General features: G+C 46.5%; 1 long non-coding RNA gene across 2 annotated transcripts in view; it reads right to left on the reverse strand.

Moving 5' to 3' along the window:
• Positions 1-14,549, reverse strand: part of LOC128348883 (uncharacterized) — an 83,367-nt gene extending 68,818 nt beyond the window's left edge. For both annotated transcript variants that reach the window (XR_008318399.1, XR_008318400.1), the window contains exons 1-3: positions 14,440-14,549; positions 13,896-14,119; positions 8,337-8,430 (exon numbers count right to left, since the gene is read on the reverse strand). This is a non-coding gene — a long non-coding RNA (uncharacterized LOC128348883). The remainder of the gene's footprint in view (positions 1-8,336; positions 8,431-13,895; positions 14,120-14,439) is intronic.
• Positions 14,550-21,841: the final 7,292 nt, after the last annotated feature.

The raw sequence follows: 21,841 nt of genomic DNA on the forward strand, positions 1-21,841 counted from the left end.
GCTACGCCCTAACCTGCTTCAAAGTTATGCTCAAATTTTAGCTGATGGGGCATTAACACTGGCTGTATGCGCAATTGTATCAATCTTTATTCCCCCCAAGAGAAAGGCATTTTGAAGGACCCTTGGTTTTTCATGTGCGAGCAGCATGCCAAGCTCAATAGCCAATTTCTGAAAGGACTGCATGAGAGATGTGCATAAATTGGAGTCTGGCAGGCCGGCAAGCAGAAAGTCATTGAGAAAACAGATAATTGCATCCCAGCTCAAACAATCCTGAATTGCTCATTCCAACATGGAGCTAAAGAGCTTAAATGCCACACAGGATATGGAACACCCCATTGGGGTGTTTCTACATATCCATGTAGAAAAACCCTTCAAAAGTGAATCCCAACAGGTCAAAATCATCCAGATGAACTGGAAGAAGCCGAAAGGCAGATTTAATATCGCACTCACACATCACAGCCCTTCTCCCACCATGTGAACTGCTTCATCAAAAGAGGTATAGAATCATTCACCTATCCTTTCTTGGGGAAGGACAAATGGATGAGGTGATACTGCTCTGGAGACTTCTTTGGTACAACCGCCAAAGTAGACACCCTAAGATGTGGCACTCTAAGATGTGCCAAAAGGTCCCAGAATGCACTCCTCTGCCAGCTCCTTGTGGATCTTATCCCTAACCACTTGCTCCATTCCCAACACTGATGTAAGATTATTTGCATGACAAGCTAAACAGGGCCCTTGATAAAGGATATAAAAACTATGCTAGAAGCTCTCCGCTGAGTATCGTGTATCCTCATGCTTCAGGTGATGTTGAAGTCATGCAAGTAATGGCTGCGATTTAATTGGACTGGGACCCTTTACACTGTGCAGCAGGGCCATTGCCACTGCCTTTTCTCTTGGTTTGCTGGTCCTTGGCCTGGCCCCGACCACCCTTGCCTTTTGCACAAGAGCTGACCAGGTGAGGTCCCCCACAAAGAGAACAACTATGCTGGAAGCAGAATTGGAACCTAAAACATGACCCTGAAGAGACATATTCCCAACATAAAATACAGGGTTGAACCCCCACCCCCCACTGGCCGGCCAACTAACCCTTAGATGACACAGCCAGCAATTTTACCAGTAAATGGCCTCTATTGGAATGGGTTGATCTGGGTCACTCCGGATGGGTTGATCTGTAACCACAACTGAGGCTGATGCTCATCTCATGGGAGGGCAGGGTTTAAAGCCAAGCACATCCTAAATGATAAGACTTGTATAAGAGCAACAAGCCTGCAGAAAGCAATTAATCCTCTGCAAAGAGGCCTTCCTTGGATGCATTTAGGAAACACAAGCTCCCCATCCAGCCTGGGAAACTGACACCAAATTTTAAGTCTCCTCTGTCTGCAGCAGAACTAGTAACAAACAATGCCACCTCCTCAGCATGTTGACTTTCTTTGCGAGAGAGAAATTGGGAATGGAAATGGCCAAGAGTCTGCCGCTTGTTGCAAAGCCTGTCTGGTTGACTGGTCTCTCTCAAGCTGCCTGCTGAGATGGGGTAGGCAGGGGAGAAGAATTGGGCAGGAGGACCCTCATAGATCCAAGGGGATGTGGGGTGGGTGTGGGTGGGAGGAAGGCTTCAGGAAGCATGCACCAGCTGGCTGAGATGCAAAAGAGCTCTGAAGGGGAGCGCCTCCTTTGTCATTTTGGCCACCCCCTCCGAAGCTCACTGTAGTCTCCATTCTGCATATCTAAAGTCTATGTAAAAAGCATAGGAAGACTCGACTCCCCTCCCCAAAAGCACAACTTAGTGGATTTTTTTCAAGCTGGACATTCTTTGAGCTAAGCCAGAATGCATAGTCTTGATTCGGGGGGAAACAGAGCCCTGTCTGTACTGGTCCCTGATAACCCACAGCCACAGGGACTTCAGGGTAAATGCAGCTAGTATGTGGACTGGCCCACTCCATTCCAGAGGAGATTCAAACTAAAAGTCTTCTGGGGATACTCTGTGTGTGTGTGTGTGTCTATATAGACAGATAGGCAGGCTTTAAAAAAAATTAAGCTTTCTTAAATCATGGCCATTGAGTCAATGCTGCCAACTTGTGCACTCTGTGTGTGTGTGTGTGTGTGTGTGTGGTGTGTGTGTGTGTAGGGGCTAAAGGAGAGATGTGTGAGAGAGTTAGCTCAGAAGAAGATTAAAAAGAAGAAGAAGAGGAAATGAAAGAGAAAGCTAAACATATTGTTAGCATTTTGGATACTATGGTGGATTAACATAGTAGCAACTAGTAAATGTAGCATTTGCTACAGGCCTCCTGTTTTTGAGGGCTCCGCACGCCTGGCTTCCAATTGCACCTTCTGCTTTCTCTACTTGGGGCATGGAGAAGAGCGTCCTGAGAAGTGGGCTCTGTTGACTCCTGCCTCCGTCAGGGCTTCAGTGAGCGCCTGCTCTCACTTCACTTGCCTTCGATTAGCAGGCTCAGCTGAGCTGTAGTGCACTCCTCCCCTGTCAACAAGTAATGGGCCATTACTTGCAAAGTTTTCAGCAGATCTTTATCTTTATCACTCTCTGAGTGGCAAGGGGAGGGGGGCAGGCAGTAATCGCTGCAAGGGCGGGGTGACGTGGCTAGCCGGTACAGGGAGAGAAAGAGACCATGAAGCTTGCAGGAGAACCTTCTCCAGCCCTGACTGCAATGTCTCCAAGAGAAAAAAAAAATAGGAAAATACTTTTTTACTTCAAGAAATCCCAGAGGCCAGAAAGAAAAATGTTCCAAGTGAAGCTGGAGACAGACCAGGCAGGCAGATCATCTGAAGCAGAGGCTAGGACAAAATCAAAGGTGCAAGCAAGTCTTTTTAAAAAAATCTCAGGCCTGGGGAGCAGGGAGGGAGTGCAGGAGAGCAGAACAAAGATATACACAGAGAGCCCAGACCTTCTCCAGGGAGCCTTAGCCTTTGCTTTCAAAACCTAAAGCTGCAGGTTGGTGATGCCTTTTGGACCTCACCCCTTTCCTTCATAAAATTTCCTGTCGTGTTGCTAGTTTTGGCCAAGCAAGTTGTAGCTGGGAGGATGCACAGAGAGTCTTGCAAAGCTCATACAAGACCTTGCCGGTTACTTTTCTTCGCAAGTTCCCCAGTCCTAGAATTTAGCATTCTAATCACTACACAGTTCCACACTGGTTCTCAACTATGTGGGTATTAATTGCAGGATAAAAATCTGATGCAGGAGAAGAAACTTCTGACTGTAATGGCTTTAGTTTTGCTTGATAAGCTGCTAATCTTATAGTAGCAATCATGTGTTGTCTCGACCTATTTGCAAAGAAAATGCTCTGCCTGTTCTGCATTTGAAGCACTATATGTAATGTATTTCCCTTGGGGCATGGCCGAAAGAATCCTGTAAACAGTAGACTTTCTTGAAGGGATGGGGCAGGGAGAAACCTCTGTCCTCCTCTGTCCTGTATGATATGTGGCACTTCGAGGGTTCAGGTGCATAAGTTTCCAGCTGTACTATTTCTAAATGCTAGATTGTAGATTTAAATGATAGCAGAACTAACAGACTATATGGTTTGTGCCTTTTTCCAATCTTGCCCTTCTCTTTTCCTTGGAATGTTTGTTTCCATTCCTAAATCAAAAACTCTGGGAATTAAAGTTAAAACTTTACCTGTTTTATCTGGTCCATGTTAGATAAAATATCCCTTTCCTGCTAAATGTGCCTTTTAAGAGAAGGCCCAGCACAGCATCTGTCCAGTGGCTGTTGCTAGTGCCTACCACATTTTTCTTTTTAGAGTGTGAGTCCTTTGGAGACAGAGAATCATCTATCCACTCTTTATTTTTCAATATAAACCACTTTGAGAATTTTGATTGAAAAACGGTATATAAGTGTTCACTGTTGTAGTAGTAAGTGTGAGTTTGTGGCTTGGTCTCCCATATTCCAAAATAAAGCAAATGAAAAAATGGAATTACTTCACTATGCAAGTAAATAATTTTGTAGTAAATAATAAAGTTTTGAAACAGTTACACTGGCTGCTGATATGTTTCTGGGCAAAATATGAAGTGCTGGTTATTACCTTTAAAGCCCTGAACAGCTTAGGTCCAAGTTATCTTAGAGAGTGCATTCTTCTACATGATCCCCACTGCACGCTAAGGTCATCTGAAGAGGTCCATCTCCAGTTACCACCAGTTCGTCTGGTGGCAATGCAGAGGTGGCTGTTCTCTGTAAGATGCCCCTGGGGTTGTGGAATGCACTCCCAGCAGAAATCTGTAATCTGAGTACATTGCTGGCCTTCAGGAGAGCCCTTAAAACCTATCTGTTTGGCCTGGCCTTCCAGGGTTTTTAAACTGTTGTAAATTGTTTTTAACTGCTGTAAGTGTTCAGCCTGGTTCTCCAGGGCTTTTAACTGTTAATTAGTTTTATGCTGTTTTTCAATTGTTAATTGATTGTAATTGTTTTTACTTCAATGTATACCTCCCTGAGCCATTTTTGGAAGGACAGTATATCAATCAATCAATCAATCCAATCAAATAAATAAATAGCATATGGATAACACCCTGCACCAAATATTTGATGATCTCTCCCAGAGGTTTCATGTAGATGTTAAAGAGCATTGGAGACCGTATGGAGCTTTGTGGAACTCCATACTTTAGTTCTCACTTTGCAGAGCAGCAGTCTCAAAGTGACACCAGCTGGAATCTACCAGAGAGGTAGGAACAGAACCAAAATAAAGCAGTGCCACCCAATCCCACCTCCCTCAGGTGACCCAGAAGGAAAGCTGGTTTGAAATGGGTCTAGAAACTGCATCATCCTAAACATCCTGGAGCTGAGAGGCCGCCACCCACTCAATCACCTTGCCCAACCATGGGTTGACACTGCTCCTTCCATATTCCTGAGGGCCCCCCTCATTCATACTGGTGGGGAAACCACTGGTGCTTCCTGGACAGAGTGATTTTGGGACTGGTTTTCTTAGTCAAACAGTGGACAATGGCCTACTTCATTAACTCAGCAATTTCTTGAAGAGCTCAAGCATGAGACTCCCCTTCCTAGAGAGCAGATTAAGGCCTGTCTGAAGGTTTTGGAAAGAAATCCAACTTCAGTTTTGTACGTGCTGTACTCGCTTGGGGGGATTAACAGAGAACACCTGTCTGCAGGACTCTCAGTATACCACCTTTGGCAATGACTGAAGTTCACATGAAACTTCCTTTTAAAATATCAAAACTAGCTTCATACAATTAATCCATTGTAATAGAAATTGCCCAGGCTGTCAACTTAATGTTCTAGCTGTCAACTTGATGTTCAGGTTTTCAGTCTCTAGAAAATAAGGTCACAACTGAAATGGCAGATGACCATTAACTTCATCTAAGAATTATTTGGTGTTGTAGAAGCAGCTGTCAGTGAGGAAAGTGGTCTCTGCTGCTGCTGGCTGCTGCATCTTTCCAGAAACAGTCATGATGGACTGCATCTATTCTGGATAAGGATAACTCAGGCACTGTTCTTCCTAGAGAACTGCTCCTTTCCCCCAAAAGATGGTGAGGAATGATTATCCTGGGCTGCTGTAAATTACAAGAGTCTGTCCTAAAAAGCTAGATAAACTGCCTTGCATTACCAAAGACAATCCACAGACAATACCACAACTAGAACATGCCAAAAGGTATTGGAAGTAATTATTGTTACAGGAAAGAGATACCAACAACAAGTGGAAATGTGTTGTGTTATCTTTCCAAGTAGTTTGTGTCACTGAATGGTAGAACATTTTGGGATAAAACATTTACAAATACTATAATTGACTGCAACTGCAGCTCCAAAGAGCAGTTGCACAGACACTTTCCTTCCTGGGGATTTCAGGAGTAAGCTGATTTCATGGACAATTGAGACATGACTTGCTACTGTACATCCTGTGGTATATCATGTAACACCACTTCTCAGCTTCAAGGCTAGTTAAATTATTTCCCCAATTGACTTTCTAGGTAGCAATTGGGCACAATCCAGTTCTAATTGTGGCCAGCTATTCTTAAGTAATGGCCAGTAGAAAAATATATCACGAGTATCAAAAGAGTCATCCACTAGTTTGATGTGGTTTGGATGACCAAGCCCATAGCATTGTCTATAGAGATGAACATCTGTTTCAGCTATGCACATGGGAGATTGCTGCCATGCATAAATCCCTCTTGCTGGGTTAGGCCAAGTTCAAGAAGCATATTGGCTCAACTGGCTCAATTCCTGAAACCACAACACTTGGTGGTGATGTTTGGCTGGTTGCTGGAAGACACAGCTTTTGAATGCAGATCTTGAAAAGTTCAATTGAGGTTGTGGGAGCCCAGACCTAGCTTATCCAAGGTATGAGGGTTGGTCCCAAAATTTACTTTGTATCTTGCAAAACCAGTCTCTCTGAAGTGTTGACTAAGTAAGCTAAGTAAGCACGATCAGTGAGAAGAGCTTCTTCCAGGTCTTCTTCCGGCTTAGTCCACTCTCCCTGCAGACAATCCAAAGGCAGCCCTCGGTGGCCTGACTGGCCGCCCACACGACTGCCAGCTCTGTCACGGGGTATCCTGGAGAGACCCCCGAGCCCAGGAGGCTGCTTGCAGCCGGAGTGCTCGATCCGCTAACCTGGGCTAAGGGGAGGGCTATGGGGAGCCACCCAAGAACCAGTGGGTTTGCCCGTGAGCCCACTGGTTCTCACAATGGGGGGAAATCGGGCTGGGCTTCTTTAGACCAGTTTCCCCCCATTGTGAGAATAGCCTCATTGTGTCTTTTGTTGTAAATATTTATTGCTACTCTAGTGCAATGGATTGTGGCAGCTGATGGCAAGGATAATAGCAAGGCTCCTTGTACCTTGCACAAAAGAGAATTGCACTTTTCCTGAGGGACTGAAGAATGCTGCACTTGCTGAAAATACAGAAGAACCCTATTATCCACCGGGGTTCCATTCTGCAGGGGCCGTGGATAATGGGGCATTAAAGTCAATGGAAAATGGGGGGTTAGGTTCCTGAAACTCAAAATGAATCACCAAAAATCACCCCCAAACTGCCTTAAATTGCCCCTCAAATGTGAAAACAGGCCAGATAGTGCCCTACCACGCTCTACAGGCCTTCAGGAGACCAAGGATGCCCCTCATGAGTAGAAATGTCACTGAAATTCACCAGGAAATTGTGGGGGGGGGGGTTGCTGTGTTTTTTTTAAAAAGATGGACCATAAATGGCTCCCGCAATCAAAATGGCGGCTGGAAATGACCTCCAACATCATTTATGGACACCCCTGACCCTGGTGGAGGTGATCTCCTGCCACAGGGGGTGCTGGGTGGTGTGCTGCTGCTCCAGGCAGTGTACAGGTGAGGCGAGAGCAGAGTTAAGCACCTATTAATTTACCTATTAATTATTAATATCGCCGCTACCACCTCGGCATCACCCACACCAGCCATTACTGACATGTGCTGTGCTTGTTTTCATGCCTTAAAACAATCATAGACTGAAGAAGCTGATTGCTCTTTCAAAAGAGAAGATGAGGATTGGAGGAGAAAGTTTCCATCTTTTAGAGAGAATGAGGAGTTATTGGAGAGGGCGCAAGGGGCAATGCAGCAAGCACAACTGCAAAAGGATAAATTGTACTTGATCATTAGGAGGAACTTGTACATTAGGAGAAACAATAAGAGAATTTAACAATAGAGCCAATTGTCCAGGCTCTCTCTCACTGGAGGTCTTCAGTCACAGGCTGGGCACCTGTCTGTTGCTCTAGAGCTGGATTTCTTGCATCAAACAGAGGGCTGGACTAGATGACCTCTCCCCTCTAATTCTACAGTCCAGTGACTCCCCATTACTGAACCTCCATGATAGACAAGCTTCATTTGCTGAATTTATTTCTGTCACACAGACCAACAAGACCAATAGGGGCCCGTTGCCTCATTTTTCATAGATGCCAAAAACAGGAAACAGCAATAGCTGTGCCAATTTCTGTGGGGCATGTATAAGCTACTTGCATTGTTAAAAAAAAAAAAAAGACAAGGGGGGGAAAAAACACTAATTAGGACCAGCAGCTGAAAGATTCTGAATACTTAAATTAAAAAAGAAAAAGAAAGTGCATTCCAGCAGCAGAAAACCAGGCCCTTCCAGCCTCATTGCATGGCTTGAGTGCATTAAATTACTAATTCACAGCTACAGAAAAAATTGTGGCCAAACTCTGCACTGCAGAAATGTTACGCAATTCCTTATGCCCAGAAAACATCATTAGCGGCCAGTAATTGGTTTGCCATTCAGAGGAGGTTTGGAGGCCCGTAAATCACTCCCAGTCTGTTTTCTGTAAATTATACTGGGAGTTATTACAGAATAGCACTGTTACAGAAGCTGGAAAACGTATTTTTTCCCCTCAGTGTGTAATTCACCTTATTGCCACAAGTTGTTCACTGGTGCCGTAATACGCAAGGCTTCACCTCTTGAACTTCTGCTTGTCATGTAGCTGTTTGTGTCATAGGAGTCCTGTCAGGTAGTGAATCAACAGAAAATACCATACTAAAAAAAAGGTATAAGTAAGTTTATTGTTGTAATCACAGGATATATTAAAAGACAAGGGCAGACAAAGGGATTTGGGGGCCTACTGCAAAGTGAGTTTTGGGGCCTCTTCAAATTTATGTAGCATCACAGGCACCACTGAAAATGGGGGGGGGCATTTTCTACAACCCTCCTGGGGGGTTGTGTAAAAGGTCAGGGACAGCTGGCAGCACCCATAGCCATACTCACCCTAACAGCGTAGCTATGTGTCCATAGCTACACAGGAAGCTGTCTTATACTGAGACAGTTTATACATAGATTAGAACTCAGCCTATTGGTTGATATTAGATATCAAATTATATCTACAAAAGTCAAAACATCCATGATTGGACAATGCTGCCTAATAAAAATAAAAAGAGATAGGGGGATTCTATCAAAAACCAGACAATGAGGCTATTCTCACTGTCAACCAGACAATGAACTCAGACAATGAGGCTATTCTCACAACCAGCGAAAATTGGGCTAGGAGAGCCTAGCCCAATTTTTGCTGGTCATATAAACCACTGGGCTTGCAGGTAGCCTGCTGAATTGCCCCTGCCCTTAAGCCGGGATTGCAGAGCGAGTGCTCCGCAAACCCAGTTTTTAAAATCATGTGTTGCTGCGGCGTGGCTCTGCGCCACAGCAACTCACAAGTAGACCCCTGAGTGGGAGGCTAAAAAGCAGCACCCCAACTTGGGGGTCTCTTCAGCATGCCCTGCGCGCTTGCACAGAGCATGCTGGAACTTCCAGGGGCCACGTGGAACTTCCGGGGGCCCAAACTCCCAAGCCCCCACCGGCTCCATGACGGAGCTGGCAGTCATGTGGGCAGAGGCGTAACGATCGGGGGGCAGGGGGGGCAGGGAGGCACGTGCCCCGGGCGCCACTTGGCAGGGGGCGCCAAAAAGTGCCCCCGCGCCGATCCCCTGCCTTTGAAAAAAAATTATTTTTTTTGCGCAGCGGTTACGGTCCCGGCGGCCCCGCCCCCCATTGATCAGCTCTGGGCGCTGCGGCCTCTTCATAGTCTGGTCTCTGAGTCTCTGACGAGTCCCCGCCCCATGCCACCCCGCCACCAGTCGCGCATGCATTGGGATGGAGGAGGACACGCCGCGCATGCGTGTCTGGTCTGGGAGCTCGCCGCCAGCCTGCACGTGCACTTTGTCTCGTGCAGTGCATCGGACAGCCAAGGAGCGGACTGCGGACGGAGCGGAGGAAGGAAGAAGGATTTAGCTGGGCCAGCCCAGCGACGACGGACAAGCAAGAGGAGTCCGAGGACAAACAATTTAACAATAGGTGTGTGTGTCTTTTGTGAAATCAAATCTGCCCAGCCTTGCTAGCGGCTAGCCCTGCTCAGGGGCGCCAGCGGGGAAGCGGGGGGGTGTGTTCCTTTCCAATCCTCCTGAAGCCGCGGCGGCCAGCGCAGCCCAGAAGAGCAAAGATCGTGCAACACATTATCTCCCAGCAGCGGCCAGCCCCTGCCATGGTTACCAGCGAAGGAAGGGAGCGGGCTGGGAAGGAGGGGAGGGAGGGGACAACTTCTGCCGGAGTGGTTTTGGTTTGGGTTTTTTTCAAATATATAATCCCTTATTTATTTTCCTTTTTCCTGCTGCCGGATCCCTGAGAAGACAGGGAGATCTGGAGAGGTTTCTTTCACTTTTTACAGTCTTCTTGGCTGGGTCTGAAGGAAAGCCACTTCGTCCCCAAGGCTTTCCCCAACTATTGCTTTTTTTTTCTTTTTCATTTTGCTCTAACGCTTCGCTCTGCAGCTCCCTCTGCGGTCTCTTTGAGCTCCAGCAACTGATTCGGGGCCGATTGTCCAAAAAAAGAGGCTCCCCCCCCCCACTCCAGTGCAGACTCAACAAACCCCAGCCACTCCCCTGTACTGCGCGCGCTGCCTCCTTCCTTCCTCTTTGTGTCTGCCGGATCATTGCGACGCTCTAAAGGGGTCTCCAGGTGGGGGCGGGGGGGAGCTGTTAGCCTGTTTCGCTGTGCCTTCGGGTTTTCATTTATAAGAAAGGAGGGTATTCCCCCCCGCCCTCGAGTTAGAACGTTTATTCCGAATGGCAGTGAAGGATGAGGTGAGAGAAGAGAATGGACTCCACACCTTGGAGGGAAGTTTTTTTGATTTTTTTTAAACGAGTGAATCAAGCGCATTTCTCCTCCTTTTGCAAAAGAAAAACGGGGGGTGGGTTTGAAATGGGAGAAACCGGTGTTCAAACCCCCCCCCCACACACGAGTATCAATGGTATCAGTAGATGGGGGTGGGACACGCAAAAATCCCTTTTCCTGCTTCCTGCTCCACTCCCCCAAAAACAAAAGCCTCATCAACTGTGCGGGGGAATCATCTTGCTAGCCACTCTACTCACTGGAATACTGAATGCTATTTTATTAACTACTGTATTGTTAATTATTTTACCCAGACTAGCTTAAAATTCTTATGAGCTACTTTGAACACCTTTTAAGTGGGATATAAAATTTAAAATAAAGAAAGAAAATGCTTAATAAACCTGGAAGTCCTGCTCTTTATCTAAGATGTTTTAAGGTTGACTATGTTACTGAACTGTTCTGATTATTTGAAATTACAATAAAACAGGGTGTTTGTAGAAGCTCACAGGACAGGAAGCTCACAGGTATGATAGTGATAAAGATGGCCATTACAAATTTTTACACCATGTGTTAAATAAAAAATGTACTTCTTCTGAATGTGGTTTTCCATGTAGCTGGTGCATTTGCATGTAACTCATACTTTGTTCAAATGTGTGAATCTTAACTCAGCTAACATCAGCAGGTACAAGGAACAGGCCTTTACAGTGGTGGTTCTATGAAATTCTCTGCTTAGCAAAGCTTGCCATCACTCTTCTTTCCTTGCCTTATGGAAAAAAAACTAAAATGTTGTTTAAGAAAGCTTCTAATCTGCCAAAGAAGTTGAATGTGATCTCTTCTTAAACTGTGATGCTTTATTCTCATTTTTATTACTTGTGTTTATTTTAAAAGTATATCAATGCATCACTGGAAACTGTTCCTGTTTTTTTTTTTTAAAGGAATATTAAATTTTAAGTAAATAAATTAATGTCTTCTAGGAATACTTCCCTTCTGATAAATATCAATTTGGCTTTTCCATTTATCCCATGGCATTGGTGTGCAGGCCTGGCTTAGATGCAAGTTCCACTTAAATCAGTAGGACTCTCTGCTGTGGGCAATATGTGTTAGCCATTTTTTTCTTTAAGGACATAGCCCGTTGCGTGTTATGTCACCTTAAGTGGTGCAGTTGGGAAATGCTTGACTAACAAGCAGAAGGTTGCCAGTTGGTATCCCCGCTGCTACCATGGCGAGGGCCCTTGTGTGAGCTCTGCTGTCTCAGGCAGCAGCAATATAGGGAGATGCTGAAAGGCATCATCTCATACTGCACAGGAGGAGGCAATGGTAAACCCCTCCTGTATTCTACCAAAAGAAAACCACAGGGCTCTGTGGGTGCCAGGAGTTGAAATCGACTTGATGGCACACTTCACCTTTGCATGTTAAAGACAAATGTAATGTCTATTTTCTTACATGCTTAGTTGGTGCTTCCTCCAAGGAACATAGGGTGGTGAATATGGTTTTTTCTCCCTCTCCTCATTTCATCCTCCTAACACTGTGAAGTAGATTAGTCTGAGAAAAGATAACTGATCTAAGATCAGCCAGTGAATCTCATGGCTGAGTGGGGGTTTGATGCTGGGTCTCCCTGGTGTTGGACTGACACTCTAAGCACTATACCGCATTGGCTGTATGCCACACTGGGCTACTTGGAGGGAGAGTGGGATATAGACTGTGAAAATAAATAAATTGAAATACAAAAAATAAATACTATTTTCTCTCAAAAAACAATAATAGCACCTCTGCTGAGCTGACTGGAAGAACTGCAGGCACAACCAACCAGCGCTTAGTAGCAAGCCTTCTAATGTAAGTGACTATTAATGTTTGCTTTAAGTCAAATGCAATTTGATGTTGAGCAGTGTAATTTATGTAAATGAATTAATTTGCACACTTCATCATGTCTTTCTCTAGTACTATTAATTGACTTGCATCATCCACAATTTAACAAACCTTTTAAAAATATTATAGGATGATGATGTTATATTGAACATCTCTTGGTTTCATGTGCTGATCTTCATTGATGGGGGGGAGGAATTTAAAATCTTGTCTCTGGGCCCACTACAAACTTGCTACGCCCAGACTTCAATACAGAAAGGGTTGTGGGGGTGTGCTGGCTCGCAAGAATTCCAGCATACTGGATGATGTTCTATTTTGGTTATTTGTTGGATTTTTGGTTATTTGTTGGATTTTTGGTTATTTATCGCATTTCTGGTTATTTATCGCATTTTGAAATTTTTGGTAATTTTTGTAATTTTTCAAATTTTTCAAATAAAAGTTTTCTAAAACATGTGTGTCAGTCAGATGTATGCTGGGGGGGGGTGGCGGGGGTGGCGGCGGGGGGGGTGTAATTTCAGTGCTTGCCCCGGGCGCCGTTTTCCCTAGTTGCGCCTCTGCGTGTGGGCAGCAGCTGTGGCTGCCCAGGAGAGCTTACTGATCGTCTACAGGGAGAGCGGGCTTAGCCAATTGCAAACCCAATTTGTCTCTTCTCACTTGATTGTAAGAGCCTCAGTATTTACTGAAGGAAGACTCTTCCTTCAAATAGCACAGAGCAGTATACATAGTTATGTTTATTCTCACAATGCCACTGTAAGTTTGTCTCTCAGCCAGCCTGGGCACCATCACTCAATGAGTTTTATGATGGAATAGGGATTTGAACTCTGGTTTACCCGGTCCTCAAGCAACATTTTAACCCCGGACTGCACAACTTCAGCTTTCCTGCAGATGTCGGACTACAACTTGTAATCCAACATCTACAGGAGAGCTACAGCTCTCATCATTCCTTACTATTGTCCACAGTGGCTGGGGATGATGGAAGCTGTAGTCCGAAAGAGCTGGAGGGCTAAAGTTGTGCAGCCCTGCTTTAACCACTACACCATGTGTGTGTGTGTGGGGGGGAGGAAATAAAAAGAGCAAGTAAATTAATAAACCTCCTCATTTACTACATGCTGCTTGGGGCTTCATTCTGTGCTTCCTCCTCCCTCCACACCAGCTATGAGCTGCTCCTTTGTCAGACCGGGGGCTGCTGGGGTGGGGCTAAGCTGTTTTGTTGTTGTCTCCAAGCCAAGCTTCACCTCCACACACACAGACAGGACAGGGGTTAAGTAGCTTGTAAGCAGGGGTGTGCATAAAACCAGCTGGCCTGGTTCAGTTCGAGTCTGGACTGGACTGGACCAATTCGGTCCAGCAGCCCCTTGAACTGCCCCCCCCCCGGTTCAGGGAAATTCTCAAGCCTTTTATTAAAAAACAATACAAAACATTTTTTGATTTATTTATTTTTTACTTACCCGCTCCGGGGGAGCTTCTTCAAGGCCATGGGTGTGTGTGTCTCCGGAGGTTCTCCCTCCCCCACGAGCCTCCATTATGCCTTAAATCACCCTGTTTGGACGGTCTTTGGCCTGTTCCAGGTCTCACCCTCATCGCAGTGGCTAATGTGGAGGCCGCCACACATGCCCAATGGGCCTCTGTGTGGCCTGGGTCATGACAGAGAAGCCCCCCTCAGAGAAGCCCCCTAGATGTGGTAAGTACAAAAAAAATTCTTTTTTTGTTTTTTAAGAAAAAGCTTGTGAAACCCCCCCCCCCCCGCACCTGTTGGTGGTGGTTTGGTCTGACATCAGACTGCCGAACCAAACAGGTTCAATGTCGAATCAAGTTTGTTTGCACATCCCTACTTGTAAACAGTCACATGTTTTTAGGTTCCTTGGTGCATACAAATGGATGTGCAATAGCAAACATACCATCTGACTGGAATTCAATAAAAACGCTTTGAAGCTATTCAGACGAGCAGAAAACAGTGTTACCCCCTGAAAGCAGATAGAACCCTATTTTTACCTCATAGCAAAGAGACGGGCACATGCTGCAGACCCAGCACGGAGTGTGAGCGACACACAATTAACATTTTAAGGTTTGCCAGCCCCAGGTAGCATTGTTGGTCCTCCAGCCACACCCATGACAAGAGCAGTTCCCTGAGTGGATGGGGCAAGCATGTGACCCAAGGACACCACTCAGAGGGCTCCAAGCTGCAGTCCCTCTTTGCTGCTCCCTGATTGGTAGCCTCAGTTAACCCTTTCCTGGCAACTGCAGCACTGTCAAAGGCATTGAACTCTGTTCCCATGCCCAAAACACCCTGCTCACAACAAGGCAGGAGAGAGAAGAGAGCCGTTGCAGCTGCCGCAGCCAGCAAAACAAAAGCCAACATGAACACACACAAACTCCAACACACACCCCAGATCCAGGAGGGACACAGCAGATGCCCCCTGGAGCAGTTGCCAGATGCCCCACAACTAGCCCAGGCACTAAGCTGGTGGCAAGGGCGATGAGATGTGTCTCCGACCACCCCTGTCCAGTTGCCCCCCTGATCATAGTGGACGGGTAGACAAGCAGGCAATGGGGAGTGTGCACCTTCCCTCCTTGCCACATGTGCCACCACCCCCTTCACTCTTGCTGTGGCAGCCCCCATCGCCCCATCCCACCGTACAACAGCATGGCTTGGGAAGGCAGAAGGGGGAACCTGCCCCGCCCCCTCACCCTCCCCGCAGCTGTGGCCTCCGTGCCACCCCCCATCCCACTGTATAATGTGTGTAGATGGTAAGAACCCCCCTTGCCCCCCCCACTGCCGCCGTAGCCAAGTGGCGACTCTGCCTCCCCATCAATCTGCCACTCCCTGGCAGCCTCCCAAATAACAGGGAAGTCAATCTGCAACCCATTTTGGTCCTCTGCGCGTGCACAGAAGCCACTCACGTTACCAGGCGAGTGGGTGTAGGAGCTGCTCTGCCTGCCACTGAGCCCCCTGCAGCCACCGCAAGCCCCCCACCACCACTGCCATTGCCACCGAAACACTTTTCAAGTATCCCAGTCACCTTGTGCGCACCACTCCCCCCCCCCTCGCCGGGGCAGTGGCAGGCAGAGCGGGAGTGGCTGCTGGGCTGACCATCCGCCTCTGTGACCCTTGCGTGGACAACAGTCTATCACTCCAGCGGTCATGGTCACTCCTGTTCCACCCACCCGCCACCACGGGAGCCGGCTCCAGCCCCCCCGCCCTGCCATGCCTCTTGGAATGGAACACAAAATGTGTTTCATGCACACCTACCAATCTTTCATGTGTATTTTATGCCTTTCAGAACTGAAAATAGACTAACTGACCCAATGCAATGTTCTTAGTTTTCATTAAGAATATGTATGTATTACTCTTCCACAGAAGTTTAAAAAGCCAATTACAGAACAAGGAACGAGAAGCTGGTCTCCTATTCCAAAGAGGCTCACAATCTCTAGAAAGAAATAGCACAGCAGCAACAGCTCTTGGAGAGAATATGTGCTGGGACTGCTGGAGGACAGTTACTCTCGCCCTACTAAATATAAGAGGTACCCTTAAACATAAAAAGCCCTGCTTTGTCAAGTTAGGAGAGATTCTAATTTTCTGCTTCTACAGCAAGCAAGATTTCATAACTCTTGGGCAACATTAAATTTGTGGTTCACCATCCCTGTATCATGCGATCCTAGATTGCTGCAATTCTGTCACCACAAATTGAGCACAGCTGAGAGTGTTCAGGGTCACAAAGTGCTCGGATCTTTGTGGTTTCTCCTGTGACAGCAAAACAATGTGTCCTCCTTGGATATCCAGAGTGTTGCAGAAGAAGAAAAGCTGGCCATAAATTATGTTTTAAGAGAAAAAAGAGTGGATTACTTTCACAAAAGTTATTGTTTGAAATCCACCTCTAAATTCAAGTCCTTTCATACAGCAACATGTTTTACAACTCACATCGTCACAGTAATTAATCAGACAGCTCACAATTCCCATTTTATAAACAAAGGGCAGTTACAATATCAAAAAGTGTTTCCTGATAATGGGTGAAAATGTTGAATATTCGGAACAATGATTACCAACACAAGGCCACTAAGAATATCTTATTATATGGCATCGATTCTTGAAAGGCTAGCAACTGTAACTGAATGAATTATATGGTATACCTGATGCATTCCATAATAAATGGAGACATTTATCTATGTTACAGATTAGTTCTCAGACTGTGGTCTGGAGACCATCAGTGGTTTGAGAGCTTCATCCATGTGGTCCATGGGAATGATTGGCATTGAAGTTAAAAATACTGCTTGCTCGCTCACTCTTTCCACTGTACAAAAGCATTGCTTCTTCTCAAGCTACCAGGGTGTGGTGAGTGGGAGCAGAGGCTTAGCTATAATTGAGCGAAAGGGTTCAAAGAACACGGGCCCCCAGCTCCTGAGGGCCCTCCAGATCCCTCCCTCCCTATTTTCTTCATTATCTCCCTCAATCTGGGGGGCCGCCAGAGAGAGGGATGAACATGGGCCCCCTCTCCCCTAGCTACGCCCCTGAGTGGGTGGCGAAATAGCTGGCCAGCCAAAACCTGGATGTCTTATGAGTGTGAAACTCTGTTCTACTATTTTTAGCAAGCACAATGAGGCTGGGTCAGATGATGTGGAGATAATGATAATGGGTCACACCTTCCTTTCCTACTTCCTTTTGGAGTAGAAAGCAGAAAAGCAAGTTGTGGAGGGTAACTATGTGGTATGCTGGGCACTTGGGCAAAGCAGCAGGTCAACAGAAGCATTTGACACCTTCCTCGACATTTTGGAAGAGAGAAGGGAGTGGTCCTGGCGCGTTGCTGCTCAGCCAAGGTGTGCTGTGTGTCTTGGCTGAGAAACAGCCAAAGACCACATTTCTTCCATTCTGTGCTCCAAAACAGAAAAGAAAGGGATAGAGCGTTTCCTTTTGGCTGCCTGTCAGATCAGCTGGGCATGGGCAGCAGTACCTGGTGGTGTAGGTCCAAAGGCCAGGACTGAGAGCACCAGGAGCAGGGCACTCTCAGGCAGATGAACAGGGTTGAAGGATCCAACAGGAGTCAAGAGCCAAGTACATAAATACGACGAATACAGAAGTCAAGTCAGGTAATCCACCAAGAATCAGAACCAGGGACTGAGACAGGAGCCCAGAGTCATGCAGTGGCCTCTGCACGTGTGTGGAGGTCACTAAAATGGCCTAAACCAGGCCGAGGATGGCCCAAATTGGGCCAACAGCAGCCCAGCCTACTCTGGGGGAAGCTGGTGTGTGTGTTGGGGGGGGAGCCTCCCACCACAGACACCGCCAGCGGCACTTGTAAGTAGCTGTTTACTTTCCTCCTGCCCCCTCTATGCTTAGGACAACTTCCCTGCCTCTTTACTGGTAAAGGGGAATTCTCAACAGAATTCCTGGTGCTCTGAGCTGGTTAAACTGGCCCAGTTTAAACTAGAACTGGGTCTGGTTCAATGGCGGCAAAACTGAATTGGGTTGGGTCAGCTTGAATCTGGTCTGAATTCGAGCCAAGACAGCAAAACTGGTTTTGTGCACACCTCTATTGGCCACCAGTACAAGAAAACTTGGAAGAGGACCTAGGAATGGCTCACTTAGGCAAAGCATATTGCAGCATCTGTTGCACAGACAATGAAATGCATGCTCCTCTTCCAAAAAGACAGGGATGTATATGAAGCTTTTGTTAAGACAGTCGTCTCAAACTGGAAGAATGCATTAGAAAGATTTTAGAGCGATCAAAATCCAAACATTCACCATGCAGCGGTTCAGAGTATTGCTGATGTTAAGGTGGGGTAAAGGTGCGTGTCAGTTGCTTTGACAGGAAACGGAAGCATATGTAAGAAGTTAGAACAGCACTACTGAAAATTTTATCCTCCTTAAGCAGGGGCGGAGGGAGACCAGCAGTGGCCAGCGGGTTCAGCTCGCTGTTGCGGCCCCCTAGCCCCACCCCATAAGTGTCTGATGTCAGATGCAGGACATGTACTTAAGCCACGCCCCTGCTTTCCAGACACCTTAGCCTCATTTGTGAGCTAAGTCCAGTCAGTGCCATGTTTGCAGCATGGCCAGAGCAGCTCTCCCTGCTATGTTTGTGTAACTTAGCCCATTTGCCAGCAAAATCCAGCCAGCATCACGATTGCAGCGTGGTCGGGAGCGTCTCTCCCTGCCTTTAAAAGGCCGGGAGAGCTGCTCTGGCCGCACTGCGAACACAGTGCTGGCCGGATTTTGCTTGTAAACAGGGCCAAATGGCCCCGTTTGCGAGCAAAATAATGCCCCTGCATCTGACATCAGATGCAGGGGTGTGGCTGGGGCGTGAGGTGTGGCCCCTGAAGTGGGGCAGCCCAGGTTCTTCAAACCCATTTGTGCAATGGTGGCTCTGCCCATGTCTGCAAGGTACCTAGCCTGTCAGGGTCTAACAGTTCATGGTCATATATTGAGGAAGAGTCAAACCTTAGTCAGCTCTTGCTGCTTTGTGCTGATGATGTTCCCCAGCTAAAATCAGGTTGAATCATACTAATTCACCTTCTATCATGAGATGCTTAAAACCATGACTCACAATGTTCTATGTACTTTAGTGAGAGAGAATGAAGAAGCTGTTTTCTACAGTATAATTGTGGATGAGACTACAGATATTACCACAGAGGAGCAGGTTTCATTTTGCTTTTGCATTGTCACAGAGGATATATCTATGGAAGAATTCTTATTTGGCTTTTATTAAACTGATGTCATAACATCTAAAACTCTTCTGCTGTTTTGAAAGATGTGCTCTGCCACTTTAATCTTCCTCTTGATAGGTGCCCTGGCCAATGCTATGATGGAGTCTCAATGTACTAATGTAGATGGACACATTAGTGGACTCAGAGGTGCTCTAACCCCTGGACCTTGGGGACCTGGTCCTCCAAGGTGGGGGAGCGGCTCCAAATGGCCGGGGGCCTCCGGCAGCCACCCCACGCCCCACCAAATCTCCACTGTTCTTTAAAAATTCTTACCGCGCTTAAGGGGTGGCTGGGGGGGGGAGCAGAGCAGTCCATCTCTCCTCTCCCCCCTCCCCAAGTGGCAGTGGGGACCAGAGCAACGCTTGGCCATCCGTTCAGGCTAGCATCTTTTACCAGCTGTGAGGCACACTTGCGCAGTTGAGATCATCACAAGCCCATGGTGTCATGGGCTTACGACGATCTCTAAACTGCGCAAGCGCGCCTCGCAATTGATAAAAGACACTGGCCCGAATGGACGGGCCCAGCATTGCTCCAGTCCTCACCGGTGGCACCAGGGGAGGGAGAAGGGAGAAGGACTGCTCCGCTCCCCGCTGTAGCCCCCCTCGGCCACAATAAGAATTTTTAAAAAAAAAAACAGTACAGGTTTAGCGGGGTGGGCCCCCCAAAGGAAGTTTTGGAGGGCCTTGTGCAGGGGATGCCTCATGGCTGGGTAGTCCAGGTGCCCAAATTACCTAGGTGCACCCCTGAGTGGGCTGCAGTCTTAAGTGAAGCAAGAGGAACTAAGAGCACTGTATGTGCCCTGTATAGGCCATGCTGTAAACTTAGTAGTGCAAGATATATCAAGAAATGTTAAGATACCTGTGCCTGTCCCAGGTTTAGCCCTGTGCCCCACCATCACCCCCCACCCTGGGAAGCAGTCCATACCCCTCCCCCGTGGTATCTCCGGTGTCTATGAATTACAATGGCACACATCTAAATTGAATTGCTGAAGGGGAAGGGCTGCTCAACCTCTTTGAGTGAAGTGAGAAAAGCTAAGTGGGGGGAGGAGACTTCCCAAAGGGCATAAATGAACTGATTGATGGCACTCTTGGGTCAGTCATGCAGAGGTGCAGAGGTTGTATGGAGGTGGATTTGATAGGAAAGGAAGAGGCACACCAAAGGCAACTTGGAGATTTTGTTTCCTCAAAGGCCAGACAAGCAAGGGCCAGTTCAAAACAATTGACAGAGCCATCCTTTGAAGTGCTGAGAGGATTTGAAGCCTATCAGTTTGTACCATCAAAACACCCACTCCAGGTGAAGACAGATAAAAAGAAGAGTGAGCACAGCTGCTCTTTGCACAATCTGCAGGCACCCAGGCTGTACTCTGCAGAACTGGGACTGAACTGAATACATTCCTTGGCATCAAATGACAACCAGGATAGCCAGTTTAGTCAGGAGTTACAGGGTGTATTATCAGTGTAGCAACACACATTATCTCATTTCCCTTGAAATACAAGACAACTATACGTTTCCTACTAGTACTATTGTATCACACCAATTAGTTCATCTTTGGCTAAAACATTGCCTTTAGGAAGAGGTTATATATGTAGAAGAGATATAGGGGCAGAGTGTCATTGGGGGCAGAGTTGCAATCAGGCACTTGTGAGGCCATCTGCTAACCCCTGCTAACTTGGCAAAGAGGCACCTTTTAAACGTGGTGATTCTCTTTATTTAGCAGGGGGAGAGTAACTGGCCCTATCCACCCCCAGCACAGTACCTCCAGTGACTGTTGTTGATGTATATCTGAGGTTTCTTTTTAGATTGTGAGCCCTCTGGGGAAAGGGATCCATCTTATTTAGTTATTGTTTCTTTGTGTAAACCGCCCTGCGCAATTTCTGGAAGGGCGGTATAGAAATTGAATTACTTAATTAATTAATTAATTAATTAATCTGCTCCCACCTGAGTCATCCTGTATTCCAGTTCAGTTACTGAAATGCTTTATTATCCAAATGTGGAGCCAATGAAAATCCAGGATGGGCCCATGTGTTTCTCCTGTTGCCCTGCTTAACTGATGAGAAAAGAGAACATAGAATTGGGCCACCAAATGGACTAATGGTGAGAAGGATATCATGTGTTCTGCTGATGCTTTTGATCACTCTAAATCCTATCTCTTGTGGAAAGATTGGCAAATGATCTCCCAGTCCTGAAATTCTGTGGTTTGTTTATTTTCAATGTTGCCCTCTAAAGGAGATTAAAGAGCAAATTACTAGAGAGATCTTGTTGCATTGGGATATTTGGGGGCACAAGTTCTATTTGGAGCTCTGGCTTAATTTCAGTTTTACAGAAAATCCTCTGTAAGATTAACCAGGTTATGTCTCAGCTTGGGACATAGGAGGTATGGGAAACCATTTGGTGGCAAGGCCCATTGCAGTGTGAACTAAAATATGATTAGTCTCACACTGCTGAAACCAATTTACAAAATCACTCCACTGTGGCTAGAAATGCTATATTGAAGAGGTCCAAGTGTATGCTGGGAGCAGAGGGTTCCATCATGTTAATGTGAATATTTCAATTTGCTTAATTTATTAATTTAGTTCAAAGAGAGGGACTTTGACTACATGTGACATGAAATGCCAGGTAGTCAAAATGTGCCTTTACTCTTAAGTAGCAGCTTGAGAGACTGATGATGTGACAATGGGTGTGTGTGTGTGTGTGTGTG

The sequence above is a fragment of the Hemicordylus capensis genome, chromosome 3 (assembly GCF_027244095.1).
Source record: "Hemicordylus capensis ecotype Gifberg chromosome 3, rHemCap1.1.pri, whole genome shotgun sequence".
Lineage (NCBI taxonomy): Eukaryota > Metazoa > Chordata > Lepidosauria > Squamata > Cordylidae > Hemicordylus > Hemicordylus capensis.